We start from the raw sequence: 16,272 nt of genomic DNA on the forward strand, positions 1-16,272 counted from the left end.
TGGTGTAATCCCTGAAAGAGCAGTAAAGCCATGACTATTGGAAAGCTCAGAATATTAGCAGGCCTTGACTTCAAAGTATTTAACAGAGGGCCACGCATTTTGTTTTCCTAAGAGGAGCTAGAAATGATAGATGTCATTTAGTAACGCATTGAAGTGGCATTGTCTGCTGTATGACACAGAAACTCCAGGGCACCTCTTCCTGATCTATTATTTTGTATAAGCTTCTCCTACCATAGCATGGTCCTGCTCTCCAGCTGTACAGACAGTCGCTGAGCCATACTGGCCTTCTTTCTTCTGTAATCTGTTGGCAGGGCAGTGACCAACCTGCAGCCAGTGGCTCCACATAGTTATCCCCAGGACAGCCATCCGCCCCAGTTGTTCAACTTCTCTAAAAGGGGCAATCCAAACTTGGGTTTTCCAACCACGTATTTTTATGCAAACCAGCCAGAATCCATGGCTTCCAAATTAGACAAAATCTGACCTGCGAAACCCTCCTGAAATTCCAAAGCATAAATAACATTTATTGTCAGTCCTGCCTTTTCTAGAACTTCTGGCGTAGCATCTGTGGTCTAAATAAAAGTTGATCTTTTGGATCCTGAGACCACTTACACAGAATCCCTCAAAAATGCTTTCCATTTGTAACCCATGGTCAGACCATCTTCCTCTGCCATACTCAACACTGCTGATTCACCATAGTCCAGGAAAAAAGAATCTGCACCTGTTACTGTGCCACAGGGTTTGATGAATGTAGGTTTTTGTTTGGCAGTCTGCTCTAGGGAGAAAAAACTAATGCGATTATCTTTGGCAACTATATCTTTTCTGGGTACTCGGAAGGATACGACATGGGAAAGGAGTCCTTCGTCCTGTGTCCTTATGGTCAGGCTGTGGGAACAAAGTACATACTCATCCTATTTCAGTCAGAAAGAGCAAAGACAGGGGTCCATGGCTCACTGGTGGAGAAAGCCACCAGAGGGAGCTCTTAGGCTTTGGTTAGCAAGTTTCTCCAGAGGGCAGGCCTTGTTAAGAACAGACTGCCTGAGTATTTAAAATAAGTCCTTCACCTCCCCACCTCTGCCAGAAAACCAAGGGGATTTTTCTCTGGCATTTACTGTGAGAACCTGGTAGAGTTCCTTGCAGTAAATCTTAACAGAGTTGTGGAGGCTTCTCTAATGACTGGTTAAAAGCTGCCCTGGAGCTTTTAACTCTCAGAATTGTCCACACTGAGTCTCCATGAGTTCTTCAATTATGCTTCAGGCTTCCTACCCCTCCCTTCCCACTCAGGTTCTCATAGTGGTTTCATCTTGGCATCTCTGGTCAGGTTATCTGGGACTCCTTGTGTTCTGTCTGTCTCTCCAGTTTGGGGGGGAGCGGTTTATCCTGTGTCCTCCCATCTTTTAGGGATCTAAGAAACATTGATTTTTTAGTCTGTTTAACTTTTTACTTGTTAAGACAGCATGACAACTTTTAAGATCCCTATTTGCAGTACTAGAAACTGGACCTAAATATGTGATTTTAACCTATAATCTCATGGCTGTGATTTAATGCCTAGACTATGTAACAAGATGTACATCCCTCCCTTGCTGGAGACATTGTGGCCCTGCACCAATATCTCCTAAGCCAGGAGTCTAAAGTCATTCTGGGCACTCAATCCTCCTATTTCCTGTCTCACAAGAGAACAGAAAGCACTAGAAGAAATGGGTTTTTAGGGATCTTCTTTTTTTGTATCCAGTTGTGAAACAATGACCTAAACTGTTTTCTCCATTTTTATTTTTAGTTTATTTATTTATTTTTGGGAGGGGATGGGTGCAGAGAGAGTGAGAGAGAGGATCCCAAATAGGCTCCAACTTGTCAGTACGGAGACCTACGTGGGGCTTGATCTCATTAACCGTGAAATCATGACCTGATCCGAAATCAAGAGTTGACTGAGCCACACAGGCACCTCTATTGTCTACCCAGAAACTGAGTGTATAAATATCTCTTGTTCCCAGAAGCTCACTGGCAAATAGCTTAATATTGTATGTATGTGTGTGTGTGTATGTGTGCCTGTGTGGGGTGTGGAGTGGAGAGGGTCACAGAGCAGGAAGGTTAAGTTATTCTTATATTAATAATCCTTAATTTTTTTTTCTTAATGTTTATTTTTGAGAGAGAGAAAGACAGAGTGCAAACTGGGGAGAGGCAGAGAGAGAGAGAGAGAGAGAGGGAGACATAGAATCCAAAACAGGCTCCAGGCTCTGAGCTGTCAATATAGAGCTCGATGAGGGGCTTGAATTCATGGACTGCGAGATCATGACCTGAGCCAAAGTCAGATGCTTAACCAACTGAGCCACCCAGGTGCCCCTTGTGTTATCAATCCTTATCCTTGGTTTCCAGCTCTCAACCCTTTGCTACTCCTAAAATTACAGATCAGATTAATGATTACTTTTATGACTTCCTTATCTCTCCTATCTGCTTAGAAATAGACTTTTAAAATGCTGAAAGGTTGAACTGCTTCATATCGGGGGCTAGACAAAGGAGAAAAGAGAAATTCTGAGCCTTTTTGTGAAGTCAGACCTAATGTTTCTGTGGTTTTACAAAGGTTAAAACCTACAGTCTCTAAGTAACGATGCCGCAGAACATTGTCACCAGACCTCTATCCTGGTCCACTATTCAGTTGTCCCAAAATGTACTAAAACTGGTTAGTATCAGGTACCAATCACTGAAGAAATTTTTTTCGTTAAAGAATGGGTAAATAGTTTAGTCTGTCTACTTACAAAAATGTCAGAATGGTGGTGAATAGATATAATGTCACTATCTATTATTTAGAACAACCATTCATTTAATTTTTGTGCTGTAGAATATATTTTTTGTTTGTTTTGTGAAGATTTCATTTTTAACCCAATTTTATTTGCATATTTTGTCTCTTCTGCTCCTCGAGAAATAAAACGTTAGTGTTTCTGCATTATTGATTTGTAAAAAATAGTGCTAGCCAGTAGTTCTGCACACTCACCAATGTCCTATGCCCATAATTTTCCTGGACTTCAGGGACCATTTTATGCATTTACCATGCTGTGCTGTTATTCAGCAAAATGCTGTGAAAACATTTGCATAGCATACAGAGACCTAAAGAACCCTGTGTGGTGTTTTTCACTCTGATTGATTTTGGGTGTATAACTGCTCTCCGATGGATAAAAAGCAAGAAAGTAATTTTGTTTAACCAAAGAGCTCTCAATGAAAGTGATCACCTTATTTCCTTATAGGAAAAGAAAGGAGGTCCAGGGGATTTTTTCAGTGATATCTATTCACTTATTCCCCTACCAAATAAGCTTGTAAAACTCAAGGAATTGATTCTTCCTACTCCCAGTACACACATTTTATTTAAACACACATCAATAGGCCACTCACTCAGAAAAAAAACAAAAACAAAACAATATGAATGTAAATATACAAATATGTATATATGTGATCTTTGTCTATATGCATATGCTCATATTTTACAAAACAGAAATCATGCTGCATATTTAAGTTTAAACATTATAATTTCACTGATCTACATATTATGAACATTTTCTTATTTTTCATTAAAATGCCTGCTACAATACAGTTTTACCCTGGAGTTCTATTAAAATTTAGTAAGCTAATCTATTGCTGAACATATATGTTATTTCTAAATTCTCATAATCACAGCAATGTTTCAGTGAATGTTCTTTCATATAAGTGTATTACCCTTCTTAAGAATAAAGTTATAGAATAGAGATTTCTGCGAATGAGTCATTTTATATTTTTCGTCACAGTCACCAGTCTTGGTATTAATATTATATTTGATAAATAATTATCTTTTCAGGGAGGAAATATAATATCAATGTTTTCATTTGAATTATTTTTACCAGATGCAAAGTTCAGTATGGTTAAGTGTTATATATGTTTATTCATTTAAATTTTGTATACTCATTATCTTTCTCCAGTTTCAACTGGAACATACATTGTTTTATAGAACTTTAAAATGCTTTTCATAATCTGCCAGCTATGGAGCAAATAGTCTGCTTCATATTACTTTTGCTTTTTACGTTTCTGTTAAATTATACTTCACACTGAAAACTTCACATGTTGATTTCTATCAACTATTTTTTGATAGTAGATTTTTATTTATATCCAATTTTGAAAGTCCCTTTCTGTCCCAAGACCAGATACATGCATATTATAACTTATATTTTCTGTTGTTTAATGTAACATTTTTTTTATTTTTAATTTTTGCTCCTTTAAAATGTTTGAAATGTACACTGGTATATGATGTAAGGTAGAACTTTTTTTGAAAGCTTTTTTTTTCTATGTTTTTCTATCTAATAATTTAAAGGCCCCCTTGATTAATTTCTATTTGTGAATATATGTTTACTTTTTCTATCAAATTAATGTTTTCAAGTTGTACAATTTCATTGGATTTTTAATGGACTATCATTAAATATTTACATTAACTTAACAATTATCTTTAAGCGTCTGTTTTTTTATTGTCAAACTTTTTATATCTCAATAAAATTTATGAGTATAAGAATTTTCCAGCTATTTTGTTTTTCAAAGTTATCTGTATTTTTACATCCAGAATAGAATCTGTAATTTCCATTTATTTTAATACACTATATTATTCTCCACTTATTTTGGTACAGAATCTTATTTTTCATTTGTAATTGTTGCCATTGAATATATGCATTTTTAAATTATTATCCATCTATATTCTCCTGCAATAAACTAGACTCGATTACATTTAAATATATATATGATATGGACTTAATTTTTTTTGAGAGTTCCACATCAATATTGATAAATTTGCTTAGGTTGTAGATTTCATATTATGATAATATTTTACAGGTTTGGTAGCAATTGTGACCATACTAAAAGAAGCTTTCTATTTTTTCTAAGTTGTGCTTATGAAAATGTTCCTAATTCCAATTCTAAAATGTAGTCAAATGTTTCTTCAAATGTTGGCATAGTATGTTTTAAAAATTGGCTGATAATCATCACCTTTAATTACAGTGATATTTCTGAAAACTTCCTCTCATTTTATTTTTTCTTCTTCTATTTACTTTTGGGTTTCCCCTTGAGACATTACAAATTGTTGACATATTTTATATAAAACGATATACTCTTTTCAGCATTTCTTAGTATAGAATTACACAGAAAACTTGTAATTGAAAATACTGATGGTCCTGTACAGTACCTGTCAGGCCCGTTTGGGGTCCAGAAGCAATATATCCACACCTACTAATGCTGCTTCAGCCCATATAGCAGGTGAGGAGGAAGACAGCCTGCTCAGACTAGAGCCAGGAACAGGAAAGTGTTGTTTTGTTTATAATGCTACCTAGAGATTTGTATATTTTACAGGCCACTTCCAACAAGCAGAACTTGATTTTTTAAAATGAGTTCCATAGCTCATCTCTTCTCTCTTTTTTAAAAAATTAATTTTATTCTCATTTTTATTACTTCCCTTTGTTCTGTCATTAGAGTAATTAATTAGTTTTCTAAATTAGTGAATCTAATACTTAGTTTTTTAAATGTTTTGTACAGTAGTAGAATATTGATTTTAATGTTTATCTGCTTACATGGGATGTTATATGCAATATGTTTTGAAATATAGTGTTCATGTTAATATTTTCAAAATAGCCCTTTTCTTTGACCTGAATGTTGCAAGAAGATGTTTTTGTGCTTTTGTTAATTTTAATGCTCAAAAAATTCTTTCTAAATCGATCTATAAATTCTTAATTGATCATAAATTTATTTTTTCTTTTTAAGTGTTTATTTTTGAAAGAGAGAGAGACAGAGCATTAGTGGGGGAGGGACTGAGATAGAGGGAGACACAGAATCTGAAACAGGCCCCAGGCTCTGAGCTGTCAGATGTGGGGCTCGAGCTGGTGAACCACAAGATCATGACCTTGGTGGAAGTCGGACACTTAATTGACTGAGCCACCCAGATGCCCCAAATGTGATAATAATTTTAATTAGGAACTGTTTTTATTTTAATATAAATAAGCCGCCTTTACAATGCTTAGTCTTCCAAGGGCAAGTTCTTCAAAGATGCTGTGTTCAGATTCTCTAAAAAGCAGACAGAAACCCAAGTTTGGATCTGGAAGATTTAATGGAGGGAAAGATCTTTATTTATTTATTTTTTAAGATTTTATTTTTAAGTCATCTGGGTTGTGCAATCAAGACCCACCGTCAGGCCCTGCATGCTCAGGAGCCTGCTTGGGATTCTCTCTCTCTCTCTCTCTCTCTCTCTCTCTTTCTCTCTCTCTCTCTCCCCTTCCCCCACTCATGCATGCATGCTCTCTAACTCTCTCAAAATATTGAAAAAAAAAGCTCTTCCTACATTAAGCTGACTGCTTCTGGATGGCACAATATATACTACGTAAATTTCACATATGAATGTCTCTGGAACTCTGTGTCTCTATCAGTTCCTCAGTCTTTTGATCTGCTTTGTGTGGTTTCACTACTGGAGTTAAGAGGCCTCATACATAGCTTATAACTGTTAATGTACCTTAATAGGCATCAATACAATGTTAAGAGTAACCAGTGAATTACATTGTCCTTGTAGTCACAGTACCCGCTGTGTCTTTCAAAAATGCCTGAAATATCACACCTGAGGGTCATTTACCTATTTTAAGATGTTTTCTCAGGTCACCCTGGGACATGCTAGTTAATTTTTTGGCAATTTAGCAACCACCTTTTACTTGGGACACTCAGTGGCTTTATAAAGAATGGCTTTGAGAATGGCGTCTTCTTGTCTGCCCGGTTACATTAAGTGAGCCAGTCCAAAATCCCTATCCTGTTGTCTGTTTCCTTAGATAATGCTTGGATTTTCTGAGAAGCAGGAAATTGAAATTACATCTGCAAGATATGTATGTATGTATGTGTGTGTGTATGAAAACAACTGTGAAGGGCAGTTATCAGGAAACTAAGGGAGATAGAGATAGCTTTCATGTACCATTTAGGTTTCCTATCAGTGAAGGAGAGAGGGAGGGAAGGGTGCTGCCTAGGAAGAGAGGCCGACAGCAACACAGTTCCAAAGAAGTTTCCCTCCCCAGGCTGAAGGGGAGTCCTTGAATCAAAATCTGCAGTTGGAGGAGTCTCATGTCACACAGGAATAAAACTGCCTGCATTAGGGCCACAGGTGTGCTTATTCACTGGGGGGAGAAGCCTTTGGAAGGGTGACCATGGTGTAATGTAGCGACAGAAAGGCAGTAGTTGAGAAGGTCAATCAATTCTGCTCTCTGTGCCAGTAGATATGAAAGGCATATTTTCATGGCTTCCATAGATACTGCCTAACATTCAATGAAAATTTATTTAAATTAAAGTGCCCCCCATTCTTTCAGAGTCTAATTCTCTCCAGTTAAAGATACTTTGGGGATGCCCTGTTAGCTTTTCTCTACATATTTTCTGCTTTCTTTTTGTTTGTTTCAAGTTTTTATTTAAATTTGAGTTAGTTAACATATAGTGTAATATTGGTTTTTGGAGTAGCATTTTCTCCTTTTCTGCTTTCTGTTGAAACAAGTTTGAGATTCTTCTTTATGATTTTTTAAAATCTTGACTTAACAGGGCAAACTCCCTAGGAGCCTGGGGCAGGAAGTTCTGGCCTCTTCTGTTTTTACATTTATATGAATAGAGTTCTTTTCTTTTTTCTTTTCTTTTCCTTTCTTTTCTTTTCTTTTCTTTATCACTTAGTTATGGCTTTGAAAAGAAAGTTAAAGGGCATGCTCATATTTTTATCTTCCTCAGAAGTTTCCCTCTTTCCTGTTGAATCAACCAGCTTATTCAATTTATGTGTCTAACTGGATGATGGATCTTGTTCTTGTCCACATCCTTCTAATGGCAAATGAATGAGGTCTTTGAACTGAGAAATTGATTTATTTTGGGTAAAGTCTCTGCTTTGTGATAGGTAAAATGATTGAATAGATAAATGAACAAATGCAGTCTGAATGAATATTGTTTTGCAAAAAGATAGCATGAGTGTGGATTCGACTAAATCCAGTAAAGACATCCTTCCATGTTTTTCACAATTAAGTGTTTCTGAAAGATTACTTGTGCATATATGGATTAATTAATTAAATTTGGAGTTATCTTTTTTAGAAAGTTATAATCAAATTAAATTCTTGGAATATTAATTCATCTTTTAAAAAGCATATTGTATATCCCTGCATTAAAAAGATCCCATTAAAGGACACAGAGAAGTCATTTTATCCTGAAGCCATTGGAACTGAAATAGTAATAAAAAGTATGATTTTTTTTAAAAAGTTCATGCATATTTTTGTAATGATATTTAGCTTAAAGCATGCTAACATATAGTCACTGGCAAAGATTTTTATTTTTATTATTTATTTATTTATTTATTTATTTATTAACATTTATTTATTTTTGAGACAGAGAGAGACAGAGCATGAAGGGGGGGAGGGGCAGAGAGAGAGGGACACACAGAATCTGAAACGGGCTCCAGGCTCTGAGCTGTCAGCACAGAGCCCAACGCGGGGCTCGAACCCACAGCCCGTGAGATCATGACCTGAGCTGAAGTCGACGCTTAACCGACCAAGCCACCCAGGCGCCCCACTGGCAAATATTTTTAAGGAAAATCAAGGAATTTTTACTAAAAATGGATCTATATATTGGTGTTTTCCCCATATTTATAATCCAATGTGGTGTCAATGATTGTTATTTTCTTTAATTAAGTGAAGTGAGAAATTAGAGAAGTAAGACAAAACCAAAAATTAAAAAAATAATCAAATCATCATAAAATTTAAATACATACTTTAAAAATTTTTTTATCATTTCCTCCAGTATTTTAGAGTTGTTTTAATCATAGCTAATTTAACAGCAGTTTTATTTTTTATTTTATTTTATTTTTTATTTTTTTCACGTTTATTCGTTTTTGAGAGACAGAGGGAGACAGAGCATGAGCAGGGAAGGGGCAGAGAGAGAGGGAGACACAGAATCTGAAGCAGGCTCAAGGCTCTGAGCTGTCAGCACAGAGTCCGATGTGGGGCCCAAACTAACCAACTGCGAGATCATGACCTGAGCCGAAGCTCAACCGACTGAGCCCCCCAGGCGCCACTAGCAGTTTTAGATTAATTTCCTTTCACTGAGTCTTTTCAAACCACTAGACATTGTTTTCATGTAAATAAACACCCATGCACATACACATGCACACACACGCACAAACACACAGTTTCTTTGGCCCATAGATATCAGCAAATGATGTAACACTTAATTAAATCACCTAATACCTTTCACAGTTTAAACTGGAATGAGTCAGTTGAGAATAACCTCAATGGACTCTTGGTAGGCACTCAACTGATGGTTACTACAAGTGCCAAGGTTTCTTCCTAAGTAATCCAATAGTCATTTATGTTCAAAAGACAAGCTTATTAGGAAATATATTACAGAGAAGATAAAACAAATAGGTTGGAATCGAGCAAGTAGCTTAATTAGTAGATAATTAGGAGAACTTGCACTATGCATGCAATTTCTACATTTCTGGGATTTTATTTTTGTGGTTTATTTATAAACATTATGACAATGTGCTACATCAACATACTCCGCAAAGAAAATGTGTAATATTATCTAGAAACACTTAAATAAATAAGTTATTTAATTTCCATATGCTTGATAGTGAAATTATGTAACCATTAAATACAGTTTACTAGGAACTTTCAGCTATAACGATACTAAATGGTTATGTAATTATTCTTAATGACAAAAGAGATGAATAAACATAGATGAAAGTAAGTGATATTCTTAGAAATTATTCACATATGTTTAGTAGCTGATTTCAAAATTTAAGGTATATCATAATTAATTATAATAATTATGAGCTTAGAAGGTAAATTAAAAAGTCAACAATAGGGGCCGCCTGGGTGGCTCAGTCAGTTAAGGGTCTGACTCTTGATTTCATCTCAGGTCATGATCCCACAGTTCATGAGTCCTGGGTTGGGCTCTGTGCTGACAGCACAAAGCCTGCTTGAGATTTTCCCTCTCTCTCTCTCTCTCTCTCTCTCTCTCTGTCTCTAAATAAATAAATGAATAAATACATAAATAAATATTAGAAAATAAAATGAAATATAACTTAGTCTTTAAAACGTCAACATAAGGGGAACCTGGATGGCTCAGTCAGTTAAGCTTCCGACTTCAGCTCATGATCTCACAGTCTGTGGGTTTGGGCACGCCTAGGGCTCTGTGCTGACAGCTCGGAGCCTGGAGCCTGTTTTGGATTCTGTGTCTCCTTCTCTCTTTGCCCCTCTCCTGCTCACGCTCTGTCTCTCTGTCTCTGAAAAATGGATAAACCTTAAAAAACATTTTTAAATGGGGGCGCCTGGGTGGTTCAGTCGGTTAAGCGTCCGACTTCCGCTCTGGTCAAGATCTCAGCTCGGGTCATGATCTTGTGGTCTGTGAGTTCGAGCTCCTTTGGGGCTCTGTGCTGACAGCTCAGAGCCTGGAGCCTGCTTCAAATTCTGTGTCTCGCTGTCTCTCTGTCCCTCCCCTGCTCATGCTCTGTCTGACCTCTCTGTCTCAAAAAAAAAAAAAAACAAACATTAAAAAATAAAAAAAAAAAATTAAAAACGTCAACATAAAACATTACAGTTAGAGAAAACAGTTGGCCCTTGAACAGCATGGGTTTGAATTTGCACTGTCCACCTATACATGGATATTTTTCAATCAGTACAATATAGTACTGTAAATGCATTTTCTCTTTGTTATGATTTTCTTAATAATGTTTCCTTTTCTCTAGCTTACTTTATTGTAAGAATACTGTATATAATACATGTGATAAACAAAATATGTGTTAACTGTACTGTTCAAGGATCAACTATACTTGAATTTTGCATATGCTAGTGAAAATTTGGCTTTAAACTGATTAAGAATACTGTACCATTTTTCACTTATGTCTTCCTATGTTTAGTCTCGGCCTCTTCTGTGGTCAAATAGGTCTATTGTCAAAGCTCCAGTTCAGATATCTCAATATTAACAGCTTCTTAATAATCTGAGTAACTAGCAAATAGAATATCTTACTGAATGGAAATAATTTGGGCTACTTTCTGAATAATCTGATCTCCGTAATCGAATTCTAGACATCAAGGTATTTTTTTCCCCATGGGGATTTTCCCCTGTGGACTTCTTGCAGTGACTTGAATAAAGGAGTTTATTTTTTTTTTAAACATGGAAAAGCAAGTTTCCTTTTCTCTTTTATGAAATAAATGTTCATTAATTCCTAAAGAACCATTTCATTGACATTTGAACCTTAAATTGTTTCTAGGTGTCATTTGTATTCATTAAATGTACCCGTATAAGTACTTCAGTTTCCACAAATCCCCATGATTATAATTCTGCTTAGTACTCTCATGTGAAACAACATACATATATCAATAATTAAAACTTTAAGTTCAAGCTTTTTATGGGTTTATATATTCATGAAAATAATTTTTCAAATTCACCAATGCTTCAGTATTCATGAACAATATGACCCAAAAATGAACAGGAAAATAGTAAATTCACTTCATGATCCAATTTCATCACAACTTTGTTGCCTTTATAGCCACTATTTTAGCCCTAAAATGAGGATGCTCAACATACTGGGCATAAGCAAATCTATTAAAATTATTCCATGTGATATCACGGTGCCCTTTTCTGGACCTGGGCTACCGATTCTGCCAAGAGTTTTAGAAAGCTGCTTCAACTTTATTACTATGCCATTGTAGATGCTGAACCTGTGCCCCTCACTTTCTTCTTGTACCGACTTCCTTGTGGACTAAGAAGCCATTAACAGTGGAGGTAGAAAGCTGTGTTCATCTTATGAAATTATTTCTGAACTAGCTTCACAAAAACTCTAAAAGCACTCTTCCTTTTTTAAGGAATATTAGTTTCTTTCTTTCCTTCTTCCCTTTCTCCCTCCCTTCTTTCTTTCTTTCCCTCCTGTCTCTTTTTTCCTTTGCTTTTCTTTCATTTTTCATTTCTTTTCTTTTTTTTCTTCTTTCCTTCCTTTCTTTTCCTTCCTTTTCTTCCTTTCTTCCTTTCCTTTCCTTTCCTTTCCTTTCCTTTCCTTTCCTTTCCTTTCCTTTCCTTTCCTTCCTCTTTCTTGTCTCTTTTCTTTTCTTTTCTTTTCTTTTCTTCCCTTTTCTTTTCCTTTCTTCCCTTTTCTTTTCCTTTCTTTTCTTTTCTTTTCTTTTCCTTTTCTTTCTCCTGATAACATCTTACTGAAAACCTCTTTTTTGAAAGGTACAAAAATGTAATACCAGCAACTCATATATAGGAGGCAGTAAAATTTGACATTTAAAAACTATGGTTCTGAATATGGTATTTTATGACTTTGAAGTACTACGTGTTACCAAATTCAGGATGCTTTTACATGGAAAGTCAAGAAAACCCATAGAAAAAGTATTCATAATTGTCCCCTCTATAAAAGACATTCATAATCTACTTTTTTAGCAGAATATTTTCTGGACAAAAAAAATATATTTTTTACAATGCAACAGGTTAGTCATTCACTCAGATATGAAAAGCAGATTATGCAGGCTTTCCCAAGTTGAAGTACAAACACTCTGTTAAGAAAATAAATGGCCACATAGTACACTAAATATGGGATAAAACTCTTCACATATAGCTGACCCAAAGGGTAAATGACCAACCAATGCCCAAAATACATGTTTTTCCATATATATATATATGTATATATATATATATATATATATATATATATACATATATATATAATTTTTTTTAATTTTAATTTTTTTTTTGAGAAAGAGAGAGAGAGAGAGTGTGAGCGGAACATGGGCAGAGAAAGAGGGAGAGAGCGAATCCTAAATAGGATCTGTGCAGTCAGTGAGGAACCCGACTCAGGGCTCATTCCTACAAACCATGAGACATGACCTGGGCCAAAATCAAGTTTTAGACACTAAATGGACTGAGCCATCCAGGCACCCCCCAAATATGTGTTTTCATATTGTTCTCCCTGAGTACACCCTAATAGTCAACCATCGTGAACTTACTGTCTATAACATGCTTTAGAGACTACCATTTTACCTTTTCCTGTTCACTACTCCTTCCAACCTGAGTAAACTGTAGGGAACAAAGAGACTAAAGGTTTACTTGGAACTGTTGTCCACCCTCCTTCACTGTAGAACCTAGACTTGGAACAATCCTTTACTCCCACAGTCCTTTTCCCCAAGGCTAAACAAAGGTGACTTTACTGATAGAAAATGTGCTCTCCACTAGGCCCTAATACTGGTTCTGGGCTTTTGCTATTGACTAAGTGGTTGTGGATGGAACTTGGACTTAAGGACAAACATATTCCTTTTAGTGAGGGAAGGGGGAAGAGAATGGAGTGCGCCGGGTGCCTGCCCTTGTACTTTTGACCCTGCAAATGCAGATGTAATAGGTGGGCCTAATCTCCCTTACTAGTTTTGTAAACCTCTTGAAGGACAGAAAACAAAAACAAAGAAAAGAAAAGAAAAGAAAAGAAAAGAAAAGAAAAGAAAAAAAAAACCAAGACCTATGATTTTTTTAATTTTTAAAAGTAAGCTTTCTACAACTTGAACTAGAAAACTTATCATTCTTGGGCAAGATCTGTCCTGTAGACCTTTTGTGTTAGGTTGACGTACTTTTTCGATTTTATTTGGAATAAATATTTACTATTTGGGAAATTGTACACAATAATCTGGCTTCTCAGGAAAAAAGTAAATCTGAAAAACACTAGACACAGCACATTCCCAAATGGTGTCTATAAAGAGCAGTTGTTTTTTTTTTTTTTTTTCTCATCCCAATAGACATTGTGTTGTTTGTCCAGTTTGTCATCATCCAGAGAGTCCCATGTTTTCTCTTAACAACAATTTCAGTGTTGTCAGTCACCTGTCTGGCTTCTAAGGGCATATGACTATGTCATGCAATAAACATGCATGAAATGAATGAGTAATTAAGACATATAAGATAGTGTTAGGTCAGAACTAAAATTATTAAATTTTAATAATTTAATAATTAAATTACTTAATTTAATTACAATTCATAGGCTATTTTAAAATTCTGACCATCTGAGAATTACTGTTAAAACTCTCCTGTGAAGAGGCATTGATTTTCACAAATGAACTAGCAGTAACTCTATGTAAGAAGTTTAATCTAATTCTTAAATTTTGTGACAAAATTATCCATAGGCTCATTAGTCTTAAACAACTCCTGAATGTTAAATGCTCCTATCTGAGGTTCCTAATCAGATAATCTTTGAAAGAGAAACCTTTGAAAATGTCTGCTTTGTATCTTAAATCAGATCCCTCTACTTTGAATTTCCTAGTTCTCTAAAAGAGAACTTTATGGCATGATGTCATAAATACGTTTTTCCTTTTAAAAATATCTCTTTATCCCATTGGATTACAAATTTTATTGTTAATATCTTTCTTTTCAGAGCCAAATGCTAGTTAATTTATGACAGAGTCATATGCTAGGCACTTTGTTTTGTATGGCTTTATATTTCATATTTCAGTTATTAAGGTGCCTTTGGATGTGCTATGTGATATTTCTTATTACAAATGAAATAGTCTACTTTTAGATCACATCTTTTATTTGAAGATGTAATTTTCTAAGAGTGCTATAAAATATGCAATCGTTTTTTAAGGATAGCATTTGCATTATAGTGGTGACTACCAGATAGGAAAGGAAGTGATGCAAAGGGGAGATATTTCAAAATAAATAATAAAGTCATTTTGTTCCATGTGTGGTAAGATAAAAGCAAAGAGGATGCCTCATTTTTATAACTGAAGTTAAACCACTTGTCTCTTATGAACTCCTCTAAAGTCCATTCCCAATGCCCTCAATATACTGATTTCAAATATACTACTGATTTCAGAAGGAAACAACATATTCTAGTTGAATTATAATTGGAGAAGGTAGGCTAAATAGAATTAAAGGCCTATATCTACACATAAGCTGTATTCAGATATCTTGTAAAACCCCAGCTATGCATCATCAGTGGTTGGGTCCCACAATATTAGATTTGAAAGCTATTCATTGCTTATATATGGTAATATTTCATGAAACTCTCTTCTGTATTCTAAGTAGAAAATTTGCTTAATGTGGACAATCCTAAAAATTTCAACGTGCCTCTTCCCATTATGTATTTCCTTTGTCTGTTTAACTGTAGCATTCCCCTCCTGCCTGGACAGCTGTGGAATAAGCCTGTGCTAATAACACATTTTCTTGGTTGGGAGCTTCATGCTGCATTGAAGGCACAGCCTGTCAGTGGGTCTCCCCAAAGATACGAGGATGCTATTGATCTGGTTTTCCTTCATGTTATCTTTCAATTCTTGATTTGACTTGACTTCCAGTGAATCAGTTAAAAGCTCACTGCTGAGGCATGAGAATTCAGTGACAGCTTTCAGTGCTGTACCCCTTATGAAGAGATTTGGCTGCATGTAAGATACGGTTTAGTTGTCAGGCCTTAGCATGCAGCTGACATCTTAAAATGATCCATAATCTGTTACAGGATTACTCATGTGAGAGATCCTACATGGACTGTACAGCCTGTTGGGATGTCAGTGTCAATACTGTATTCTGTACATAGGTATCTGACAATAAATGGCCTTGTGATTTAGGGGACAAGGCCTAGAAAAATGACACATTCAGAGAGCAAAACAGCTATAAAAATTAGTCTAAAACAAATGACATAACCATCTGCAGACATGCCTTTTCCAGAGAGGTAGTTTACAAATATATTGTGTAGAAGACTTAATGAAATACTTAGTTACCATTGTAAATTAAATTTGGAATATAGAGGAAGATATAATCTAATTACAATTTGTGTGTTTGAATAAAGATGTGCAAATATACTATTACAAAGGTATGGTGGGATAAATAGAACTTATTTTTGTGGTTTCCTAGGTATAACTCTAGGAGATGTAAAATATTTTCAGAGATTCCAATGGCTAGCTATTTAAACTCAACACAATACTGTTCTGAATTAGTTCAAATAACAGAAATTCGTGTTATGTAGCTTGGGAGATATTGGGATATACTACTAACAATGCAAGGTCTTTGGTGTTATCTAGGCGGTAACTAGGGCTGCTTCTAAGTCTGCTAGGTAACTGAGGCTTCAGCAACATTTGTGCATGTCTCTATATATAAACAATTAAATTTAAAACTATGTTGCAAAATCCATAAGACTACATCAGCTATAGTAATCTGTCCATGAAGATTCACCATAATGGTAAGAAAAGAGGCTCTTATGTACTTATCAGCCAACTAGTACACGTGAAGAGTCTTCTTAGTGCCCATGTA

The 16,272-nt window shown here is 35.5% G+C and overlaps 1 pseudogene; it reads right to left on the reverse strand.

The window, feature by feature from the left end:
- Positions 1-207: 207 nt before the first annotated feature.
- On the reverse strand, positions 208-911 carry LOC123385226 (annotated as a pseudogene).
- Between the last annotated feature and the right edge of the window lie 15,361 nt (positions 912-16,272).

Source organism: Felis catus, chromosome B1 (assembly GCF_018350175.1).
Source record: "Felis catus isolate Fca126 chromosome B1, F.catus_Fca126_mat1.0, whole genome shotgun sequence".
Taxonomy (NCBI): domain Eukaryota; kingdom Metazoa; phylum Chordata; class Mammalia; order Carnivora; family Felidae; genus Felis; species Felis catus.